This window comes from Balaenoptera physalus, assembly GCF_965194825.1.
Source record: "Balaenoptera physalus genome assembly, chromosome: 15".
NCBI classification, from domain to species: Eukaryota; Metazoa; Chordata; class Mammalia; order Artiodactyla; family Balaenopteridae; genus Balaenoptera; species Balaenoptera physalus.
The window spans coordinates 81,050,016-81,073,419 of NC_138894.1; the positions used below are offsets into that span (position 1 = coordinate 81,050,016).

The 23,404-nt window shown below is 38.5% G+C and overlaps 1 long non-coding RNA gene across 1 annotated transcript in view; it reads left to right on the forward strand.

The window, feature by feature from the left end:
- The first annotated feature begins 5,702 nt into the window (after positions 1–5,702).
- The window catches only part of LOC309644109, a 397,499-nt gene continuing 379,797 nt past the window's right edge, over positions 5,703–23,404 (forward strand). The window contains exon 1 of the long non-coding RNA XR_014254242.1: positions 5,703–5,902. This is a non-coding gene — a long non-coding RNA (uncharacterized lncRNA). The remainder of the gene's footprint in view (positions 5,903–23,404) is intronic.

Consider the following 23,404-nt stretch of genomic DNA (forward strand, 5'->3'; position numbering starts at 1 on the left):
CTTCTCTCTATTACCTTTGTCCTTCTCCCAGGGCTGACCTTCTTCACATGCCAAAAGCATGATACCATTCTCCAAATGGGATTGCTCGTAATTATTATTCCCTAGTCTAATCCATCCTACACATCACTGATAGATGAAGCAACCTTCAATACTGTTTTGATCATGACACCCTATAATCAGAGAGGTAGAATTTCTTCCAGTACTATTAACATGAAAGTTAAAGACTTCTGGTATATTTTTTAACATCCTCCCAACTTGAATCCTCTCATTTGCTGCTAAATATCCATTTCTGTATTCATTTATTAATGCATTTATTAACTTAGGCAGCTAGTCAATATATGTTTAACAGTTGGCTTCTACTCACAGAACAAGCATTGTAACCAGACCTTTGGCACTTGAGTTCATGTAACTCCCTTGTTATCCCGTTATCCCTCTCTCTCTCTCTTTCTGTCTGTCTGTATCTCTCTGTCTGTGTGTGTGTCTGTATCCTTCTCTCCCTCTGTCTGTTGTCTGTGCTTCCCATCCATCACACACACTGCCCAGACACCCGGAATCTGTACCTAGGTATTTCCCTAGTCCCTACTGGCACAAAGGTTGTAAGCAGGTGGGTGTGTGAAATAAGTTGAGCCCAAAGATTCATTCCTTTATTTTCTCCTAACTGCTTCAGCCTTCATAAAATCCAGTCCTATAGGTTATTGATTTTCACAAAAAGAAGAAAAACGAGTGGGAGTGGAGAATTACGATGTTATGTCCTAAATGAATTTTTCACAGAAAAAGAAGAAAAAAACAACAACAGCTATTCTTCATCTTGGGAAGTTGGTCAGAAATGAGGTTTGGGGTCTGGAATCGGAAAGGCAGGGGTGCATCTGTACCCAGGGGAGAGCAAGCATTGATCTCTTGGGTGATTGCCCTGACTACCTCTGAAGCTGAGAATTAGGTTCAATATGTTAGTGTTAACATTTAAGTCCTTTCAAATCTCCAGAGGCAGAATCTGCTTTCTCTTTCTCTACCTCATTTATGTTTAGGTGAAAACTGACTTAACTCTAGCTTCCGGCTTTGCTCTTTATTGATACAGAAGCCTCAGCCTCAGGAAATCCGGAAAAGCTTTGATGAGATGTTTTAACTATTATTTCACAAGCAATGTGTTGGAAATAAAGATAAACAAAGCCAAGTCTCTTACCTCTATCACAATTTAATTTTTAGGAAAGATAACAATAACAGACCTATTGCTGTTGCTCATCCTCTATGAAGAAAACTCATCTCAGTAGCATGGTGTTGCTAAGACTAGTCAAGCATCAGAATCACTTAGGGAGCTTTCATAAATGTACATTTGCAGATGCAACTTCAGACCTGCAATCGGAATCTCCAAGGGCGGACCCTGAGAATCTGTATTTTTTAAAAAGCAATTTTTTTTTTAAGTATTATGGCTAGTTTGCATTAGCTACTAGATATAATATAAAAGACCAAAGGCAAAGCAGGTGGGGGCAGGGCACCAAATTCCACAGAGCAAACTGCTTCAGATCAAAAATTTAAAGCCGCTCTGCCAAATTCCATGAATATGGGCCCAAAGCAAGAGCATAACAAGAGAAAAGACACAACTGCAGACTTCTAGCAACTGAAAGATTTCCTCAAAAAGCATATCTAACAATCTATTGATTAGCATTATGAGATCTAGGGTCAGGGAAGGGGTAAGGAAGAGGTGGAAAATAAGCCTGTGGAAAAATTTCTCAGTAGCTCTCAGTAGTAGAGGAGGGGATTTTAAGGAGAAAGCATACCTACCAGCTATTTCTATCTAAAAAACATAACCTGTTCACTTAGAAGAAAATCTGGTGAGGAAGTGAATTGAAACTAGAGGTTCTATAAGCTAAAGGACGTTGATTTGAGCCACACCAAGCTAGTGAATATAGAAAACTAGGATAATACGTGCTCATGAAGCAAACAATAAATTAGATTTGGCCTGAGGATGTTTGAAACAACAAGGTTATATAGAGGCTGATAAATACAGCAAATTGCGCCCCTCCAGCCTTCTGCACAGGATGTTCCAGCGATAGCCAGACTCTTTCAAGGAAGAATAATTTCGAGAGAAATAATTGGAAATAAGACAAGAGGAAACATATGGATAAAAACGGTAAGCCGTATTTTGACCAAGTTAAAGAATTCCATGGAAAAAGGAAGAATCACAAGGCACTTATGTGGCAATGGGTAGGGTAGGAACATCAGGCTATAGTGAACAAAGGGGTCAAAAGAACAAATTCTCAACCTCCATATCCATGAGAGTAGAAGGAGAATTTATTTATTCATTCATGAATTTATTTAACTGCTACTGTTACCAAACTCAGGTTCGGCTGGTTTCCGCTCAAATGATAATAATCAAGAGGCAGGTGTCAGTAGAAAGGAAAGATGTTTTAATCAGAAAACCTGGCAATCTGGGGAGAAGGTGGACTCATGTCCCGAGACCAACTCTGAAGATTCTGCTCAGCTATGAAAGTTTTGAAAGGGAAAAGGGGGGGAAAGACAGCTGACTCTTCAGATGTTACCTTGCCCATGTGATCAGCCTGCAGGATTGCTAAGGGGGCTGTTGAGGGTAGAGAGCTAGTCATTCTTTAACTACTTCATTCTTCATTCTTACTTCTTTTAATCTAGGAAAAGAATCAACAGGTTAGGCAAGGCATGGTGTGCATTCAGTGGAGCATAAATCAGAATTTAGTTTAAGCTGCCTAGTGATCTCATTCCTATAATTATGTTCTTTCAAGGTTAGAGGGGAACAAAAATGGGCAAACAGGAAAAGGACAAAAGAGCTGCTTTCCCTATTAATTGAATATATACTATGCACAAGTCACTGAGGATTTGGGGATATAATGTGTCACAACAGAGACAAGATTCTCATAGAACCTACATTCTAATGGAGGAAAGAAGCAACACAAAAAATAAATGAACAATAAAAAGTGCTCCAGAGTCAATAACCTGGTTTCAAATATCAGCTGTTCCATTTACCATCTGTATTGTACTTAACCTTGTTGTGACTGTTTCTTTCTCTGCAAAATTCAGATAGAAATGCCAACCTTGAGAGGTTTCAATGAGAGTAAGAGGAAATTTGTGCTGCTGAATAGTATCTGGAATATAATAAGCGTTTTGTAATACGTGTTGTATGAAATATTGGCAACATGAAAGAGCCAGTTAAAAGGGAGGAAATGGAATTCAAAGCACAGTGGAAGGATGTACTGTTAAAGCAGAAAAATTACATATATATACATATATATGTGCATGTGTATGTGTATATATATATACACACACACACATACACACACACATACAGTTGATCCTGGAACAATATGGGTTTGAGCTGCAGGGGTCCACTTATACATGGATTTTTTTCAATAGTAAATACTACAGTATTACATGATCCATGTTTGGTTGAATCTGCAGATGCAGAACCACAGATAGGAGGAACCATGGATAGGAGGGCTGACTATAAGATATAGGCAGATTTTGGACTGTGCAGAGAGTCTGCAGCCCCTAATCCCTCCGTGTTGTTCAAGAGTCAACTCTCATCTCTATCTCTCTCAATCTCTATCTCTCTATATACATATATTATCTGTATATCTATATCTAATCTCTACATATAATGAGAAAGATAGGGATGCAGAGAAGCAGGAAAAGAAAATAACATGGTTGAAGATGTAGATGAGTTGATTTGATGGGTTTGGAATAGAGAATGGAGAAGATGAGAGAGTCTTATCTTGTGGTTTTTATTTTGTCCGTAACATAGAAAGTGAGGAAGGAAGAGTTTAAATATTTGAGGAGGAGGGTAATGGTGTTGAAGAGGATGGTGGTTATGTAAAAGAATTCAAAATAAAATGGTATAGTGAGTTGGACAGAGCAGCCCTTACTTTTGCAGGCTCAGAATGTTAATTTTATCATTATGTGAGAACAGTTCTATCTTTCAGAGATATCACAGTAACAAGTTGTTGAAGACATAGCTAAACAAGGAAACTATTAATATGTATTGAGAAATAAGATGGTCACAAGCAGAGAAGTTAGAACCCATGTGGGCATGACCAGCTCTTTGTAGTAGCAAGGCCTACATGGGAAGCCAGATCTCTGTCATGGAACCATCACAGTATGTTACAGAATCTCAGAACATATTCTGTCTATCTGTCTATCTATCTATCTATCTATCTATCTATTTATTTATTTATCTGTGTTGGGTCTTCATTGCTGTGCACGGGATTTCTTTAGTTGTGGCAAGTGGGGGCTACTCTTCATTGCAGTGCACAGGCTTCTTGTTGCGGTGGCTTCTCTTGTTGTGGAGCGCGGGCTCTAGGCACGCGGGCTTCAGTAGTTGTGGCACATGGGCTCAGTAGCTGTGGCTCGCGGGCTCTAGAGCACAGGCTCAGTAGTTGTGGCACACGGGATTAGTTGCTCCGCAGCACGTGGGATCTTCCCAGACCAGGGCTCGAACCTGTGTCCCCTGCGTTGGCAGGCGGATTCTTAACCACTGCACCACCAGGGAAGCGCTCAGAACATAATCTTTGGCTAAGGTAGGTTGAAGAACACTCTTTGCACTTCCAGGGAAGGTCGTGCCAGTGGGACCTGAACATTCTCCCCCAGCTCCTCCCCAGGGGGACACAAACAGCATTGGTCTTTCCTATTATCTTTCTACTGAGCTTTCATGGGACCAATGCTCCTTATAGGCTTTCCTATATATGGTAATATATTCAGTTACTATCTTAATAGAATTTAATTGGCCTGGAAACCTTTCCTTTGCTTTTTGGTAGGTTTTCATATCTCTAGTTTATTAATCATATATTGATTTATTATTTAACTTAAGAACAAGTACTAGAAGAAGAGTTTTACTGTTTTCCCAAATTACTGGAATAACAGAGCCCTGCTATTCTTGAGCCATAGGAAGAAGATAAATTTTAAGAAGCTCCTCCAAGAAGATATTCTAGGATGCATGATTAGTAATTATAAAACAGAAAAATATGAGTATATATCATCCAGAAATTTTGTCATGTCCTACTATGTTTGGAAATCCTAAGGTTGTGAAGTAAGCAAGGGTAAAGCCAATGGTGAGAGAAGACTTCATTCAGATAGACTGTGGCATGGACATATATACACTACCAAACTTAAAATAGATAGCTAGTGGAAAGCAGCCGCATAGCACAGGGAGATCAGCTCGGTGCTTTGTGACCACCTAGAGGGGTGGTATGGGGAGAGTGAGAGGGAAGGAGATGCAAGAGGGAAGAGATACGGGGACATATCTATACGTATAACTGATTCACTTTGTTATAAAGCAGAAACTAACACACCATTATAAAGCAATTATACTCTAATAAAGATGTTACAAAAAAAAAAAAAAGACTGTCCCTCTTCTGCTTACTGCTTTTTGTGATTAGGATTTAGCCTATTGCCTAAAAAGCCCCTTCATCCAAATACTGTAATGTGGTATCCTTTATAATTTGCTCTCTAGTAATAGCTCTAAGGCTTTCCTAATAGTATGATTAAGGGCTGTTTCCATCCAGGGTTTAAGTGTAGGATTATTGGTTCCCCGGTTGTACCTAGTTCTGAGTCAGTGTTATTTCCCTTATTTATACACCTTCATTCTTCCTTTAATTTTCAGGTCATAATGTAATGAATAATCCACGTGGTTATCAACAGTGATACACAGGGATACAATTGGGAATAATAGTGCTAGACATGGGCTTCCCTGGTGGTGCAGTGGTTGATAATCTGCCTGCCAATGCAGGGGACACGGGTTCGAGCCCTGGTCTGGGAAGATCCCACATGCCACGGAGCAACTGGGCCCGTGAGCCACAATTACTGAGCCTGCGCGTCTGGAGCCTGTGCTCCGCAACAAGAGAGGCCGCGATGGTGAGAGGCCCGCGCACCGCGATGAAGAGTGGTCCCCACTCGCCGCAACTAGAGAAAGCCCTCGCACAGAAACGAAGACCCAACACAGTCATAAATAAATAAATAAATAAATAAAAGAACGTGAATTTCTTTAAAAAAAAAAAAAATAGTGCTAGACATGTTAATGGAGAGATGAACTCACTCTACAGAATTCTAGGTATCAGTAATTGTTCAGTCACTTCAACCACCATAGGAGAGACAGAATCCAGAGGCATCTCTCCATTGCAGCTTCAGGAAGTCTTTTATGGATCCTGGCTTTCTTAGAGAGCTACGCTACAATTTAAGAAAGAATTACCTTAAAATTCTGGGGAAGACATTTTTCTGTTTAAAACATGTGTCCCAGAGGTGGCTAATGATTGGGTGTGTGATTAAAAGAGAAGCGCTCACTTACAACCAGGTTCTTCCCAGACCTTAGCTCTTAATAGCACATGCTCTTTGGATGATGATGGCTCACATTATAGGTTTTCTCTACGAAATGGAACCCCGAAATCTATCTTTCTTTCTTTCTCTCTCTTTCTTTCTTGCTTGCTTGCTTTCTTTTAATTCCTTCCTTCCTTCTTTCCTTCCTTCCTTCATTCCCTTTCCTTTCCCTTCCCTTCCCTTTCCTTCCTTCCTTCCTTCCTTCCTTTCCTTTCCCTTCCCTTCCCTTTCCTTCCTTCCCTCCTTCCTTCCTTTCCTTTCCCTTCCCTTCCCTTCCTTTCCCTTCCCTTCCTTCCCCTCCTTCCTTCCTCTCTTTCTTTCCTTCTTTCTTTCTTTCTTCCTTCCTTTCTTTCCTTCTTTTTTCCTTCTTTCTTTTTCTTCCTTCCTTCCTTCCTTTCCTTTCTCTTCCCTTCCTTCCCTTCCTTCCTTCCTTCCTCTCTCTTTCCTTCTTTCTTTCTTTCCTCCTTCCTTCCTTCCTTTCTTTCTTTCTTTCTTTCTTTCCTTCTTTCTTTTTCTTCCTCCCTTCCTTCCTTCCTTCCTTCCTTCCTTCCTTTCCCTTCCCTTCCCTTCCCTTCCTTCCTTCCTTCCCTTCCCTTCCCTTCCTTCCCCTCCTTCCTTCCTTCCTCTCTCTTTCCTTCTTTCTTTCTTTCCTCCTTCCTTCCTTCCTTTCCTTTCCCTTCCCTTCCCTTCCCTTCCTTCCCCTCCTTCCTTCCTTCCTTCCTCTCTCTTTCTTTCCTTCTTTCTTTCCTCCTTTCTTTCTTTCTTTCTTTTCTCTTTCTTTCTTTCTTTCTTTCTTTCTTTCTTTCTTTCTTTCTTTCTTTCTTTCTCTCTTTCTTTCTTTCTTTCTCTCTCTCTCCCCCTTTCTTTTTTTCCTTCCTTCCTTCTTCACACACAGCCCTTCCTTCCCACTCTTCTTCCACTATGAAGTGCACCTCTCTGCAGCCATCACAGTTCAGTGGATAAAGTGAGTATAATGAAGCCCTGTTCATGCTTTAGGATGTTGAACTCCCCCAAATTATCACTAGAAAGCTGCTAATCGAACAAAACTAAACCTTTGTTAGGATTTCCTGCATTAAGGGAAAGCACCATCTTGATGTAATCAAGCAATGCCTGAACTGGGGAAACCAGAATTCAAATATTTATAGGGCTTTGGCTTCTGATTTCAAGTGGTTTAAGGTAGATCTTTAAAGGTGGGATTGTTTGGGATTGGGTACAATTTGTAATACAATTGTGAGAATGGCAGTACAGCAGAGTGAATGTCTTGATAAGTAATCTGTGGTTAATAAGTAAGCTGTTTCCTAGGTGTCACATAAATTGATCTGTGGGAAGTTCCTGAAGCAAACTGAAATTACTTATTAGGTTACAGCTTCTCTTTTCTGGGCAAAGCTTTCTTGGAACAAACAAATAAGTTATTTTGAGATCAGTGGCCTACAGACTTAGCTAAGTCATATTAACACAGATGGTCTCAATTTTAAATTCTCGTAAACTGGTTGAGAAGACAAGGTAGCAGAGGAAATACTTAAAGGAGTTGAGGGTTGGATATACCCCATCAGTTCAGAAGGAAACAAGGTCTTTCAGAAAAGGGTGGTGATAAATACCGATGCAATTTTAGCTACTACTTAGAGAATGGATAAGATGTGTCTAGTGGAGATGGTGGAGTATTTCAGCTGGGGTTAATAACATCAGGAAAAGTATGAAGGTGAAAATCATGCTCATGCATTCATGGGACTCTGAGGTGATTTATCTATATGGAGCAGAGGTTAAATTTGGGGAGCTATGTTTACTAAGGTCAAGTCACAATAAATCTCATTATAAAGGGCCAGAATTCTAGATAGGTTGGTCTGAATTAGTAAGATTAGCATGAATGAATTGGAAATCTGTGCAACCTTTTGGCCATTTGAGGTCCTGGTGGTAACTTTAAAGAGAAGCAGCCCAATCTACTGACAGTTATGGGAGATTTCAGTAACCTCATGAGACCAAATAATCCAGTGATATATAGACAATATAATACCCCAAACTTCTCTCAAGCATATACATATTTTAGAATTTAGATAAAATTCACATACTACAAAATCATCATTTTAATCATTTTAAGATGTACAATTCAGTGGCATTTATTCCATCTACAGTGTTGTAAAACTACCCACACTATCTAGTTCTAAAATATTTCATAACCTCAAAAGGAAACTCCACGCCCCAATCTCTTCTCCCCTCAGCTTCTGGCAACCACTGATTGCTTTCTGTCTCTGTGGATTTGCCTATTCTGAATATCTCATAAAAATAGTATCATACAATATCTGACCTTTTGTGTTTGGCCCTTTCCACTTAGCATAATATTTTCAAGTTTCATTTACATTGTTGTGTGTATCAGTATTGCATTCTCTTCTAGAGCTGAATAATGTTCTGTTGTATGGATATACCACATTTTGTTTATCCATTCTTCAGGTGATGGACATTTGGATTGTTCCCACCTTTTGCTATCGTGAATAGTGCTGATATGAATATTTGTGAACTTGTACACTTTTTCCCAAGAGTTGTTTAGTTCATGAAAACTACACTCCCTCATAATTTTAAGGTATTCCTCACCTAACATTATAGCCATCTATATCAACAAAGACACAGGATGGATGAACTTAATATCAGGATATACAAAAAAATTTAGGATGTACATGCCAACTTATTTTTGGTCCTACTAGGTCTCCTCCTGTTTTCCCCTTGAACGTTCTCATAATCTTTATTATTCACATCTACATTTTAAAAAATTTTTATTGGATTATAGTTGATTTACAATGTTGTGTTAGTTTCAGGTGTACACAGAGTGACTCAGTTATACATATATATATATATATATATATATATATATATATTCTTTTTCAGATTCTTTTCTCATTTAGGTTATCACAGAACATTGAGTAGGGTTACCTGTGCTATACAGTAGGTCCTTGTTGGTTATCTGTCTTATATATAGTAGTGTGTGTATGTTAATCCCAAGCTCCTGATTTATCCCTCCTACCCACATTTCCCCTTTGGTAACTATAAGTTTGTTTTCAATATCTGTAAGTCTGTTTCTGTTTTGTAAATAAGTTCATTTGTATCATTTTTTTAAATTAGATTCCACATACAAGTGATATCATCTGGTATTTGTCTTTCTTTGTCTGATTTATTTCACTTAGTATGATAATCTCTAGGGTCCATCTGTGTTGCTGCAAATGGCATTATTTCATTCTTTTATATGGCTGAGTAATATTCCATTGTGTGTATGTACCAGATCTTCTTTATCCATTCATCTGTTGATGGACATTTAGGTTGTTTCCATGTCTTGGCTATTGTAAATAGTGTGGCAATGAATACTGGGGTGCATGTATCTTTTCTAATTATGGTTTTCTCCATATGTATGCCTAGGAGTGGGATTGCTGGATCATATGGTAGTACTATTTTTAGTTTTTTCACATCTACTCTTTTTTTCTTTTTTTTTTTAAAGCGATCTTTCTCTGTTTCTTCCCAAGAGTTACCACTTTTTTTTTTTTTTTTTTTAGTTAATAGCTACTTTATTTATTTATTTATTTATTATTTTTTAAGCTGTGTTGGGTCTTTGTTTCGTGTGAGGGCTTTCTCTAGTTGTGGCAAGTGGGGGCCACTCTTCATCGCGGTGCGCGGGCCTCTCACTATCGCGGCCCCTCCCGTTGCAAGGCACAGGCTCCAGACGCGCAGGCTCAGCAGTTGTGGCTCACGGTCCCAGTTGCTCCGTGGCATGCGGGATCTTCCCAGACCAGAGCTTGAACCTGTGTCCCCTGCATTAGCAGGCAGATTCTCAACCACTGCACCACCAGGGAAGCCCCTCACATCTACTCTTAAACACTGAATAATCCAGACACATTAATGATCGGTACTCTCTCTCATGCATAGAGAATTATCAAAATTATAAAGGCCTTGCCTGTCAACTAGGGAAAAGATGAAAACATGTTCTAGACTATAGATAATCAAAGGTGACTCTGTTTACTAGATAATTTATGGTAGGTTAGAGTTTACATTTAATACAGAATGGCACAAATTTACCTTATCTGGGAAGTTCTGACTCTGGAACAATGATGGTCAATGGGAGAGTTCAGGAGAAAAAAATCTGAACCAATTCTAAGGAAACTATTGGAGCTGCTAAAATGTTTGGAGCGTGAAAGTGATATGATAAAAATAATACTTTGCAAGGTGACTAGTGTGACAGCCAGATGGATAAATGAGCCAATATTTATGAAGAGTTTAAAAGAGTGTAAGACAGATAGCATGAATAATAGTAATAACAAAAACAATAATAATGATATTAATAATTTTGGAGAGGAGGGCAGATAAGAGGTAGAGAGAATAGTTAGTCTATGCAATAATGCATAATAATGCATGACAATAATGCAGATATAAGGCATTGATGCTTGCCTTAGTGTGTAGGTAACAAGGAAAAGTCAACCAAGTGCCAAAGCAAGATAAATTAGCAAGTCAGATAAAATGCATGCACTCTTGGGGCTTCCCTGGTGGTGCAGTGGTTAAGAATCCGCCTGCCAATGCAGGGGACACGGGTTCGAGCCCTGGTCTGGGAAGATCCCACATGCCGTGGAGCAACTAGGCCCATGAGCCACAACTACTGAGCCTGCGCGTCTGGAGCCTGTGCTCCACAACGGGAGAGGCCGCGACAGTGAGAGGCCCGCGCACCGCGATGAAGAGTGGCCCCGCTCGCCGCAACTGGAGAAAGCCCGCACACAGAAATAAAGACCCAACACAGCCAAAAATAAATAAATTAATTAATTAATTTTTAAAAAATAAAAATTTAAAAAAATGCATGCACTCTTTCCTTTGCTCACCACAGCATTTATTTTTTAGCCTTAGGCCTGGCTATTCAATGTGTGACAGAGCAACAGCAGTGATTTCATCTGGGAACTTGTTAGAAATGCAGAGTCTCAGGTTCTACCACAGATGTACCAAATCTGAACCTGCATTTTAATAATTTCTCTAGGTGATTTTGTGTCTCTGATTAATGAAGTACCTACTTTCAAAATTAAATGTATCCTGGCAGGGGGTCAGGAGGTTGGTACTTTCTTTTACAGAAAAGTTCATTGGCTTCATTTATTTGAGATATTGGATGTGTATGGCCCCAACACTTGACATTTCCTAAGCAACTTCAGAAAAGATAACCTTTTCTTTCCTTCTTCTCTCCTATTAATAACAGCATTTAAAAGACTAATTACAACTCTACTTAATATCCTTCAAAATCTAAACTTCCTGTACTTATTTACTCATTGGTTCTATTATTTTTAATCACTCAGAATAGTTTTCCTACAGACTAGTTGTTCAATAACATTTTTCACTCTCTAGACTTTTTGAGAATTTGGTAAAATCTATGAAATTCCCTCACAGAAAAATGCGCAGAAACACATGCAAGAATTTTTTCCCCTATGCAACTTATTTTTGCATTGGAAATGTATTTCCTTTACATATATTGACTATGAAAATCTTCACAAATATTATACCTCTCATTTTTCATGCAAAAATAAATGCCTTCTTCCTGGAAAAGGGCGAATAAGCCCAAAATGTATAAAATAAACAGAATATAAACCATTTTATTGCTCAGAAATAAATTTCAATGAGATACCAGCTTTGACATCCAGCTGATGCTGATTTTTTGTTTTGATTCCAACAAGTGTTGAATGCTTAACTTAACAAAAGTAGGGGTAAGCAGAGTATCAGAGTTGCCAGGGCTCGCATTGGAGATGAAAGTAGGATTTCTTCAAGGAATAAGAGAATTCTTTAAAACCCTTCAGGTTGAATTCATGTCCCAGTATTTTCTTTCTTTGTCCTCAAGTCAATTAGGCAATCCTTGGCAAAGTCTGTATCATCGATGTTACCTACGTCAGCATGAGAGAGTTTATGAATTTATAACCTCTATGCATCTAACTAAACTTCGAAATTATTGAACGAACTAACCTCCAAATAAAATTCTGTGGGGTTTTGATGTGCTGGTGGTGGTGGTTGTTTTTGTATGTTTGTTTTCAAGGTATAACTGACTTCTGATTGCTGAAAAGAAAAAGTTTCTTAAAATTCTCTACTCTTGGCTGTAGCCAACGGAAGTGCTTTTTTAAATATTTCGTTTTTTAAAGGCACAGTCTTTCCCCCCAGAGTGGAAACTTAACTTATCCAAGAAAGGTCATAGTTTTGTTTTCTAATTTACTTTCTGCCTCGCTTTACCAGCTGTGGTCATAACAATGATGTCCAGTTATATATTGAACATCTTTATCAATAAGGTCAAATACAGGCAGCGAGTGAGTCAATGAATGAAGACCATCTTCCTAGTGAAATTGCCTTAAGAGATGGATTTTTTACCCTCTCTCTCAAAAAAAAGGCAAAAAAAAATAGTATTTGAATTTCATTCAAGAGTTTTAAGAATTCCCCTGGTAAGCTAAATAATTTCTATAGAGTAGCGATATTCACTTTCTACTCTAATTTCTTGAAAATTGTCTTAAATGGTGATGATTCAAGGTCTGGGGCTGGTAAAGATAACAGTTTGCATAACAATAAGACAAGATTTCTTTAAATCAAACTATAAAGTGTCATATATTCATGGTTCTCAAAAGCAGTGAATAACAGTGACTTGCTTCATCAAAACACCAAATCATATATGTTCTACACATAAAGTGTTGCTTTTCCTGAAAACATGTGGCTATCTGGTGTATCTTGGCTTGCTTTAGAAGAACCCTCTTGGTTGGGAGAAATATAATGTCACATGGTATACAACAGGTTGCAAAAGGAAGTCAGGAAAAGCCCTTTATTGCTTGAGAGATAAAGACCTCCTTAAGTGTTTCTGAGCTCCCACACCCAATAACACCGTCCTTCTCCTCCCACTTCACTCAGTTTCCAGACTCCACCCTCATCACATATATGAAGAATGTTATTTTGTTTGGTTCTTTATTTCCTACTTTAAAAATCCAAAATCATCATTAAAATTTGAAGAAATAAATTACTAATGTTTACATATGGGTGGGTCTTGTCAAGTTCATGCAAGAGGCACAATAAAGCAAACTGGTACAACCACAGAAAGAAAAAGGAAGGTCACATGGAACCGTCTGTCATTTATCACCTTGAGAAATCCAGGGAGACAAAGTGGAAGATATAAGAATTCTCTGTTGAGTTCCTGGGTATCCTTATAATAAGAGCAGTTGCTACAACTACCTCTCGTGGAGTAATAAGACTTTATGTTCACCGAGTTTTCCTTATCAAAGAAACATTTTACTCACCGTCAGTCACTGTGAATCTCTAAAACAGCTCACTAAATAGAAAGTCATCTCTGACTTATTCAGTCTCTTTAATTAATTTTATTTTATTGCATGATTGTGGAATGATTATCCTCTACTGTGCTAAGCATGGAACAAGCATCATTTCATTTAGTACTTATAACAATTGTCGACATAGGTTCTCTTATTATCTCCATTTCATAGATGAAGAAAATGGAGTTCAGGAAAATGAAGGAATGTTCAGGCAGAACTAGGACTGTATTCTAGCTTTATTTTATTTTACAATCATCATTTCTAACTGCTCCATTTCACTGCCTCCATGAAAACTTCCATATTCATCTGTAGGACAAAACCAGGAGCTACCTCACTGCACCAAAGAAACCTCCAGTTCCATTCAATATACTTTTGAAAAAAAATCTCTATAGTTTCTCTAAAATATATGCTCTCCCTAAGGTATCTTTGGACTATTTAAGTATTGTTTAGAACGCAAACAAACTTGCAGACATTTATTCTAGAGTTGCTGATAAGAAAACAAGCTAAGTCACACATCACTGCCTGTGATTTTAAATGTCTGTGCTTGTGACTTTCAGTTTTGAGTTTACACTGTTTGTATTTCTCCTACCTAGTATTTTATTATGTAGGATTCCTCCCTCCTGGTTGACAGTCACAGAAGCCTCTCATTGAGACTTACTTTTAGTTGCTCTGGAGGTAAGTGATATTTTTGAGATTCTCCAGAGCACTTGCCCGAGAAGTGAATGTCGTGAATGGTACATAGTCTGTATTGTAAACCAGATGACGCCAGCCACATGCTACATATGTGGTGCCAATTTTTCCAGCCTTTTGGATTGAAACTGTATTAGACCAAAAATAAAAATTTCGTATACTTCATTACTAAGCACTTTCTATTTAAAAGCAGCAGTTGTTCAGAAAAAAATCCCACTATCCTGCACTCACAAAATAGTCCAGGCTCTGTGTGCACTTCTGCGCTGTAAGACTGGTTATCCAAATAATGCCCTCTTACTGTTCAACAAGCAGAAATCAGATAGTCTGAAAGTAATTTTGGCGAATAATTCTGCTTATACAGAGGGAAATTTATCTCCCCTCCTATCACATAAATATTTCATTAAGGATCATGTCTTCCACCAAATTGAGATAATCCAGAAAAAAATGCGTCAACCAGAAGAAGCTGCCTTCTGTATTTAGTTATAAACCTGCCCAAAGAGGAGACTCAGGTAGTACAATTTTCTTGGAGTACACATTTGACATGTTCCTTTTCTAACCTAAATCACAGAAACTTGCCTTGATGAAGGAAGAACATTTTTTTTCCAAAAGGTTTTCCTATCAAAACTATTTTACCACTTTATAATTTTTCATTGCCTCAATAAGTTCTCATGCCCACCAGGGAAATCTAGCCAAACTTGTTTGCTGACGTCACAAACTTCCATACAAAGGTTCCCTTTCGTCCATAATAGAAATCATGTATGTGGGGCACCAGAGCTCCATCCAGGCATTAAGACTGTTTTCCAAAGACGGTCATTATTCTATAATTCTCTCAGCTAATTTTGTGTGGGAACAAAGCCTTTGGCTCCCTGATACTAATGAGCTTAGGGCATTTCTCTTGTTTCAGGTCCAAGGCAGGGATTTTTCTTATTTTCCTTTCCTGTCAACTTCAGGTAAGCTAATCAGCTCTGAGCAGCCATTGCTTCTGGAGCCGGTGAGTTTCCAGCCTCTCTCCTCAGTGCTGCCATCTTTAGCCAGGTCCCTTTGCTTCCCAAGTAATTTTTGGCTCATATATCCTTTGTATTTGGCCTCCTGTCTGGCTTCCTGATAGCTTTCCTGCTGGAAACCACTCTATGGGGATTTCTTTTTGTTTTCTGAACATGACTTTTAATTACACTTGGATTATTTGGCCATCAGCTGCTATGTAAAGTCTGAGCTACTGCCATCTAACCGCATTAGAGAGTGGCTACTGGCCAGAAAGGTGGCCTTTGCTCCTGACTTTGCAGTGGGTCATCTGTAGAAAAACAGGGGCTATGGAGATCATCCCTTACAAACCTGATCCAAGTTTTGCACACAGCATATGATTCCCACCTGCTGGTCTTGGCAAGGGAAGGCTTTAAAATTTTTAAATTATTTTGTTATGGTTCCACCCTTTTCTATACCATCTCTGGATTTTAAACCTGTCAATGGGAAATATGGATATGTGATTATAAGTGATATTTTCTACTCTGGAGACATCTTTGATTAATGGAGGAAATTGTGCCTTTCTCCTTGACTGCCCTTTATTGACCTCTGAATATGGTGTGGCCTTAACATGCGTCTCCCAAATTGACTTTGTGATTTTACTGAATATGTACATTGGGATCTTGTCTCAATCTTCTTAGAAGATTCTCTGAATTGTCGTGTAGTCTTAGAGTTCTTACATTCGAGCATACTAGCTTGACAACAATAGGTATTTAGAATGTATTTGTTAACTAATCAATGATGACACTCATTGAGAACAACAGAAGATTAAAAACAGCTGTTGGAAGCACGCTTTTGAGGTATAAGGTCACAGTTTTCAGAAGTCTTCTGAAAAAAAAAGTCTCCTTTTAAAAAAATGAATGTTATAGTCTAGCAACATTTTAAATAGATTTTTTCACTTTATTTCTTATTTGTAAAACTCACCAGTGGTCTTATTCTTTAGTAGAGAATTACAAAGGAAATTATCAAACTATCAAAACCCGCTGTTTCATGCAGCTTTTAAAATTATAGTCTAAACGTATTTTTATTTGACAAGACATATTTTGTTTTCTTTTGAAGTACCTTTCCATCACTTAGAACTAGGTCTCACTCCATTACTTACTCATTTAACAGAAACATTTATTTGTAGTTCCCATTATAATAAATTGTATAAGAGGAGGAATATCTGCAAATGTGGCCAGATTTTTAAAAATTCCGTAGCATGCATTTTGTAAATTTAACATAAATTCTTATCCAATTAACTGTATAAGGTGACAATTTGTTTCTCTGGAATTTCAAAAGCTACGTCAGGGTCCCTGAGGGAATCCATACTCACCAAACAAAAGCAGTACAGTGTCACAGTCCTGGAATAGATAGCACATATAACAAGGAGAGGTAAAGGCAAACACATTTCTTTGATTTCCCCGTGGACACTTCTGGTCATGGTATTTAAAATGAGCAACCCAATGGAAAATGTTTTTCTTACAAAACTCAAATATCTAATACTAACATTTACCTGGACCTGAATTCACCTTTGCAAGCCATAACTGACTGATCTTATAAACTTGAAACATACCCAGCAAGTTCAAGGTGACGTCTGCCTGCACATTCCTTTCCTGTCTCTCTAGGTAGTCTGTGTCAGGATCTTTTGTTACATGGAAACTAACATTCCAGAGAAGCCAAGAGAATTGTTCACCTTAGCACTAATATTTTGTTTAGAACAAAAAAGAGAGAGCCTTTAGATTAAGTAAATGTTAGTTTGATCACTAGCAGTAATACAATTAAAACTGGGTTAAACTCTTGTCATTATAACTATTTTGTGTTCAATGGGCTCAGCTGGCCTTCTTTGCTAGTTCATTCTGCAAACTGGTATTGAGTGCCCACCACATATAGAAGCTGGTGACAGAGAACCAGATAAGATATATTTTCTTCTCTCAAGGTGTTTACTGCCTGCTGAGGGGGACAAACATGGATATTTTTGAAACATCGTGAAAATGAATAGGTAGCTCTATGTTTAAATGACATGGGAGTGGAGAGAGTAGAGGAACTGCAGTGAAACCAGCTGTCAATATCAGAACTGATTTTCGAATCATTTCCTAGAGAAGACCACACTCATTTTAATTTCAAAGGATAAGAGGGAATAAGTCACATGCAATGTGTTTATATGCACTGCGGTCGGGAATGGTCAAAGAGGCAGAGAGGAGATTAGGAGAAGAGACACAAAACCTAAAAACCACATGCTGTATTTAGCAACAAACAAACTGGTGTTGCTGGAGCATAAACTATAAAATAGTAAATACTGAGAGATGTTGCCAGATGGATAGAGCCAGCAACCGAGAGCTTTGTAAACCACTAGAAATGTTACCCTGAAGATGATGGAGAGTAAGTAAAGCCCTCCAAGGAGGGGAATGAATAATCAGAGTTGTGTTTTTGGAATAATTCTTTGGTGGTTATAAGGAGAGTGGTTGGGCTGGTGGAACAAGATCAGAATAGGTGAGACCACTTAGGAGGGACCAAGATCCAGGCATGCTAAAAACGGTGAGCCTAAAACGGAGAAAAGGTAGAGAGATGAAGAGAGGAAATGAAGAGCTAGTTATAAAGTATCACCAATCGAAAATTGTGCCTTGATAAAGGGATACAAGAGAAGACAGAGTGAGGTTTTGAGCTCCTATTTGTAGCTTGAGGACTGAATAGGTTTCGGTGATAACAGAGTGTTTGTTAAATTAGGTACCAAAAAAACAGTATATAGTAGACGAAATACTTCATTAAAAGGTGATAGTTAGGCGAAGCCTTCCAAGATGAATACTTTGTTAACCAGTATTTTGTTAACCAGACTAAGAATTATTTAGACTCCTGCAGTTAAATCAAGTAAACTAGAGATTAGAATGTAGAGCTGGTTTGGTGGTGCTGAATTCTCTTAGCTTTTGCTTGTCTGTAAAGCTTTTGCTTTCTCCCTCGAATCTGAATGAGATCCTTGCCAGGTAGAGTAATCTTGGTCGTAGGTTCTTCCCTTTCATCACTTGAAATATATCATGCCACTCCCTTCTGGCTTGTAGAGTTTCTTCTGAGAAATCAACTGTTAACCTTATGGGAGTTCCCTTGTATGTTATTTGTCGTTTTTCTCTTGTTGCTTTCAATAATTTTTCTTTGTCATTAATTTTTGTCAATTTGATTACTGTGTGCCTCAGCGTGTTTCTCCTTGGGTTTATCCTGCCTGGGACTCTCTGAACTTCCTGGACTTGGCTGGCTATTTCCTTTCTCATGTTAGGGAAGTTTTCAACTATAATCTCTTCAAATATTTTCTCATGTCCTTTCTCTCTCTCTTCTCCTTCTGGGACCCCGATAATGCGAATGTTGTTGCGTTTAATGTTGTCCCAGAGGTCTCTTAGGCTGTCTTCATTTCTTTTCATTCTTTTTTCTTTATTCTGTTCTGTGGCAGTGAATTCCACCATTCTGTCTTCCAGGTCACTTGTCCATTCTTCTGCTTCAGTTATTCTGCTATTGATTCCTTCTAGTGTAGTTTTCATTTCAGTTATTGTATTGTTCATCTCTGTTTGTTTGTTCTTTAATTCTTCTAGGTCTTTGTTAAACATTTCTTGCATCTTCTCGATCTTTGCTTCCATTCTTTTTCCGAGGTCCTGGATCATCTTCACTATCATTATTCTGAATTCTTTTTCTGGAAGGTTGCCTATCTCCACTTCATTTAGTTGTTTCTCTGGGGTTTTATCTTGTTCCTTCATCTGGTGCATAGCTCTCTGCCTTTTCATCTTGTCTGTCTTTCTGTGAATGTGGTTTTTGTTCCACAGGCTGCAGGATTGTAGTTCTTCTTGCTTCTGCTGTCTGCCCTCTGGTGGATGAGGCTGTCTAAGAGGCTTGTGCAAGTTTCCCTATGGGAGGGACTGGTGGTGGGTAGAGCTGGGTGTTGCTCTGGTGGGCAGAGTTCAGTAAAACTTTAATCCGCTTGACTGCTGATGGGTGGGGCTGGGTTCCCTCCCTGTTGGTTGTTTGGCCTGAGGCGACCCAACACTGGAGCCTACCCGGGCTCTTTGTTAGGGCTAATGGTAGACTCTGGGAGGGCTCACGCCAAGGAGTAGTTCCCAGAACTTCTGCTGCCAGTGTCCTTGTCCTCGCGGTGAGCCACAGCCGCCCCCCGCCTCTGCAGGAGACCCTCCAACACTAGCAGGTAGGTCTGGTTCAGTCTCCTATGGGGTCACTGCTCCTTACCCTGGGTCCCAAAGCTCACACTACTTTGTGTGTGCCCTCCAAGAGTGGAGTCTCTGTTTCCCCCAGTCCTGTCAAAATCCTGCAATCAAATCCCTCTAGCCTTCAAAGTCTGATTCTCTAGGAATTCCTCCTCCAGTTGCCAGACCCCCAGGTTGGGAAGCCTGACGTGGGGTTCAAAGTCTGATTCTCTAGGAATTCCTCCTCCAGTTGCCAGACCCCCAGGTTGGGAAGCCTGACGTGGGGTTCAAAGTCTGATTCTCTAGGAATTCCTCCTCCAGTTGCCAGACCCCCAGGTTGGGAAGCCTGACATGGGGCTCAGAACCTTCACTCCAGTGGGTGGACTTCTGTGGTATAAGTGTTCTCCAGTTTGTGAGTCACCCACCCAGCAGTTATGGGATTTGATTTTATTGCGATTGTGCCCCTCCTACCAAAGGCTTCTCCTTTGTCTTTGGATGTGGGGTATCTTTTTGGTGAGTTCCAGTGTCTTCCTGTTGATGATCGTTCAGCAGTTAGCTGTGATTCCGGTGCTCTCACAAGAGGGAGTGAGTGCACATCCTTCTACTCCGCCATCTTGAACCAATCTCAACAATGTCTCATATTTTTATTCTGAGCTCTCTGCCTCCATTCTCCCTACCCCTCTAGTCTCAGTGCACAAAATAGTTTCCCTAAACTATTTCTCTCACAATGTCTTGCCCCTCTTGATTAGGAAAAAACAATGAAAACCTAAAGAAACAACCACTTTCTTACCTGTAGATTAACAGTCAGTTGCCTTTCTATGGGTCTTTATTCAAGATCAGCACTCCTGTGCTCTCTCACTGTGAACGACTGCTGCTTTTCAATACATAGTGAGTTGAGTGTATTCCACGTATTGCCATTTCTATCATCTGCATACCATCTAATCATTTATCTGTATTCTAATGTTCATAGCCATTCTCTCATTGATAAATACATATTTCAGTTTTATACTAAAATGCCTGCATCATAAGCCATGTGGTAGTTAATATCTTTACATGCATATAGTCCTTTCTTCTTTTTAGGATATCTGTCTGATAGAAATAAAATGCAAGGCACAAATGTGAGCCGCATACATAACTTTAAATTTCCTAATAGGAATATTAAAATAGTAAGAAGAGGCAGGTGAAGTTAATTCTAATAATATATTTTATTTGATCCAGTATATTAAAAATACTTCATTTCTACATGTGATTAAATTAAAATATTAAAGGGATAACCTACATTTTTTATATTGTCTTCAAAATCCAGTATGTATTATACTTTTTTTCTTTCTCATCCTCTTTTCCATTATGGCTTGTTACAGGATATTGAATATAGTTCCCTGTGCTATACAATAGGACCTTATTGTTTATCCATTCTATATATAAGAGTTTGCATCTGCCAGTCCCAAACTCCCAATTCAACCCTCTGCTGTAAAGGTTAGTAGGTATTATACTTATATCACATCTCAGTCTAACCAAATTTCAAGTGCTCAACGTGGCTTATGGCTACTGTGTTGAACAGCACAGTTGTATTTATTCCCTAAAGAGAAATTCATAGTCATGGATTACTGGTTCAAAAGGCTGAGCAGTTTTAAGACTTTTGCTTCTTATATTCACTTTCCCAAATAAGTCTATCAACTTAAGCTGTATTTTTTCTTTTAATCACTAATTAATTTAATACTTCCTGTATATTGATCCTGAGCTACATGTTACAGAAAAAGTCCTTCAAGACAAAATTTTGCCATTCAACTCCAATATGAAATAAGACTGAAAGGAAGGTTGAGATGTAATTGCCTTAGTCAGGATCAAATACCACCAAGGTTTATATAGTAAAAATAAAATAAACAAATAAGTTATTAACTTTTAAAGGTTGGTCACATTAATAAACAAAAGAGCTTGAGAAATATATCCAGAATTGTTGAAAGCATTTTTAAATAAACTCCTCTTCTTAATAATTAATTTAGAGTTAATATCCCACGATCATAACCAAAAAAAGAAGAGAAAACTGGGTCTATACAAACATAATCAGTGAAAAACTGTTCAGTATGGCCAATCAAGATAATTCCAGCCCATCCCAAACAAAATATGTGTCTTCCTCCTACCCCTACAAATGGCTGACGTCTGTAATTCCCTCACCAGCAGATATCACTTTGCCCAGGAATTATATTCCAGCAGCACATATCTGGTTCTGCTGTGCTCCGCAGGGGTGAATTACCAATCCTATCATAGCAGCTTCGCTTGAATTTTCGGCTGTAATTGTTCACATTCTTGCAGTACGTATGCTACGAGGGCAACAGCATCAACAAACAGAAGCATTTGCAGTTTCTCCCCATCTACTGGGAAGCCGCCTTCCTAATCAATTCTCCTCAGCAAATGCTCCAGGACAGTGGGAGATTCCTTGGGCGAGAGATAATACCACCCAAGGGAAAATGCATTTATAATTGATGTGGTAAAAAGCTGTTAGACAGACATGGGTTTTCTCAACCGTTTTTGTAAACACTGTTAGCAGCACTTCCTACAACAGCAGAAGCCTACGATCTCTCTACCTCTGGGTAGAAAATTGTATGCAACAAAGAAAAGCTCATGAACCAGATCCTGTGGTTGTATCTACTGCAGTCCCCCGAACTGAATAATTATTATAGAAAGTCATGGCTTACATCTACCAAACCACACACTTTTTTTTTTTAAAGTTAGCTTTTAAATAAGGTACTTGAGTTACTGTTGAGCACATTGCCGAGGATGGGGAAGTAAGGGGAAAAGAATAATAGGAGAGAAACTCCATCCAAAATTGAGGTTTCTCTTTCTTAAATGATCTTAGAAGTTATCAGAAAAGGACATGATTCCCAATATTTTTGGATTGTAAAAGATTTTATGTGCATTGCATAAAAACAAGTATATTCTGCAATTGGCAGAGTTTGATAGAGCTAACAAGTTTAAATTATTTCAGCTATCAGGTGTGAAAATTCCAGCTGTATACATGGAATTATAATCTATTCTTATTTCACTTGTGGCTGCTTTCAGGGAACTATAAAAAGAAAACAAGTGCATTTTATTTTATCTGTATAATCTCAAAAGTCAGCCAAAATAACATATGCACTACAGAATGTAGAAAAGCTTAAATAGAATTCAAGGTGGTTTTCACCTTTCCCAGGGCACTGAATTTTGAATTGTTGTGTAATTCTACACCTGTGAGTACAATAGTGCTTTTTTTAAAAAAACATACATAATTTTAAGAATCATATTTGAGTTTGAATCCTGATTCTCCACTCATGTTTTGATGCTGAGAAAATAATTTAATCAGTCTGATCCTCCACTCTACACCAGATAAGTGGGACTAATATTATCTACCTTTTAAGGATGTGGAGAAATTTAACAACGATATGAAGGTAGAGTCCCTCACATATAATAGGCATCTAATGCACAGTGGCATTAAAACAATGCTGTCTTCATGGTAAATTGTAGGACAAACCACCGGCTGCTTTATTGTAGGATTTGAGTGGAGTATCTCATCAGCCACCTTGAGTAACTTCATGAGAGTTTCCTTTCCAAAGTTATCTTTTGGTTTAAATTCAACCTCGTTATTGGTTTTAGTTTGAGCAAAGGACTGACTTGAGTCTTTGAAGTTTTCACAGTGGGATTTTGATTTTATACTATAGCTCTTTGTTGCCCACTTATCCCTTGTTTTCAATTGTGTACTATTTTTAGTTTTTCTTAAATCCATGCCTATCTTTACTGTTTAAATGCAAAACAGACAACAGTAGACCCTAGAAGAACATCACAGGAAAACCATGGCCAAATGTAATACTTTCCTTTTTCATGGTTAACTCTGCCCACATCCCTTCTGAAATTGATCTGATG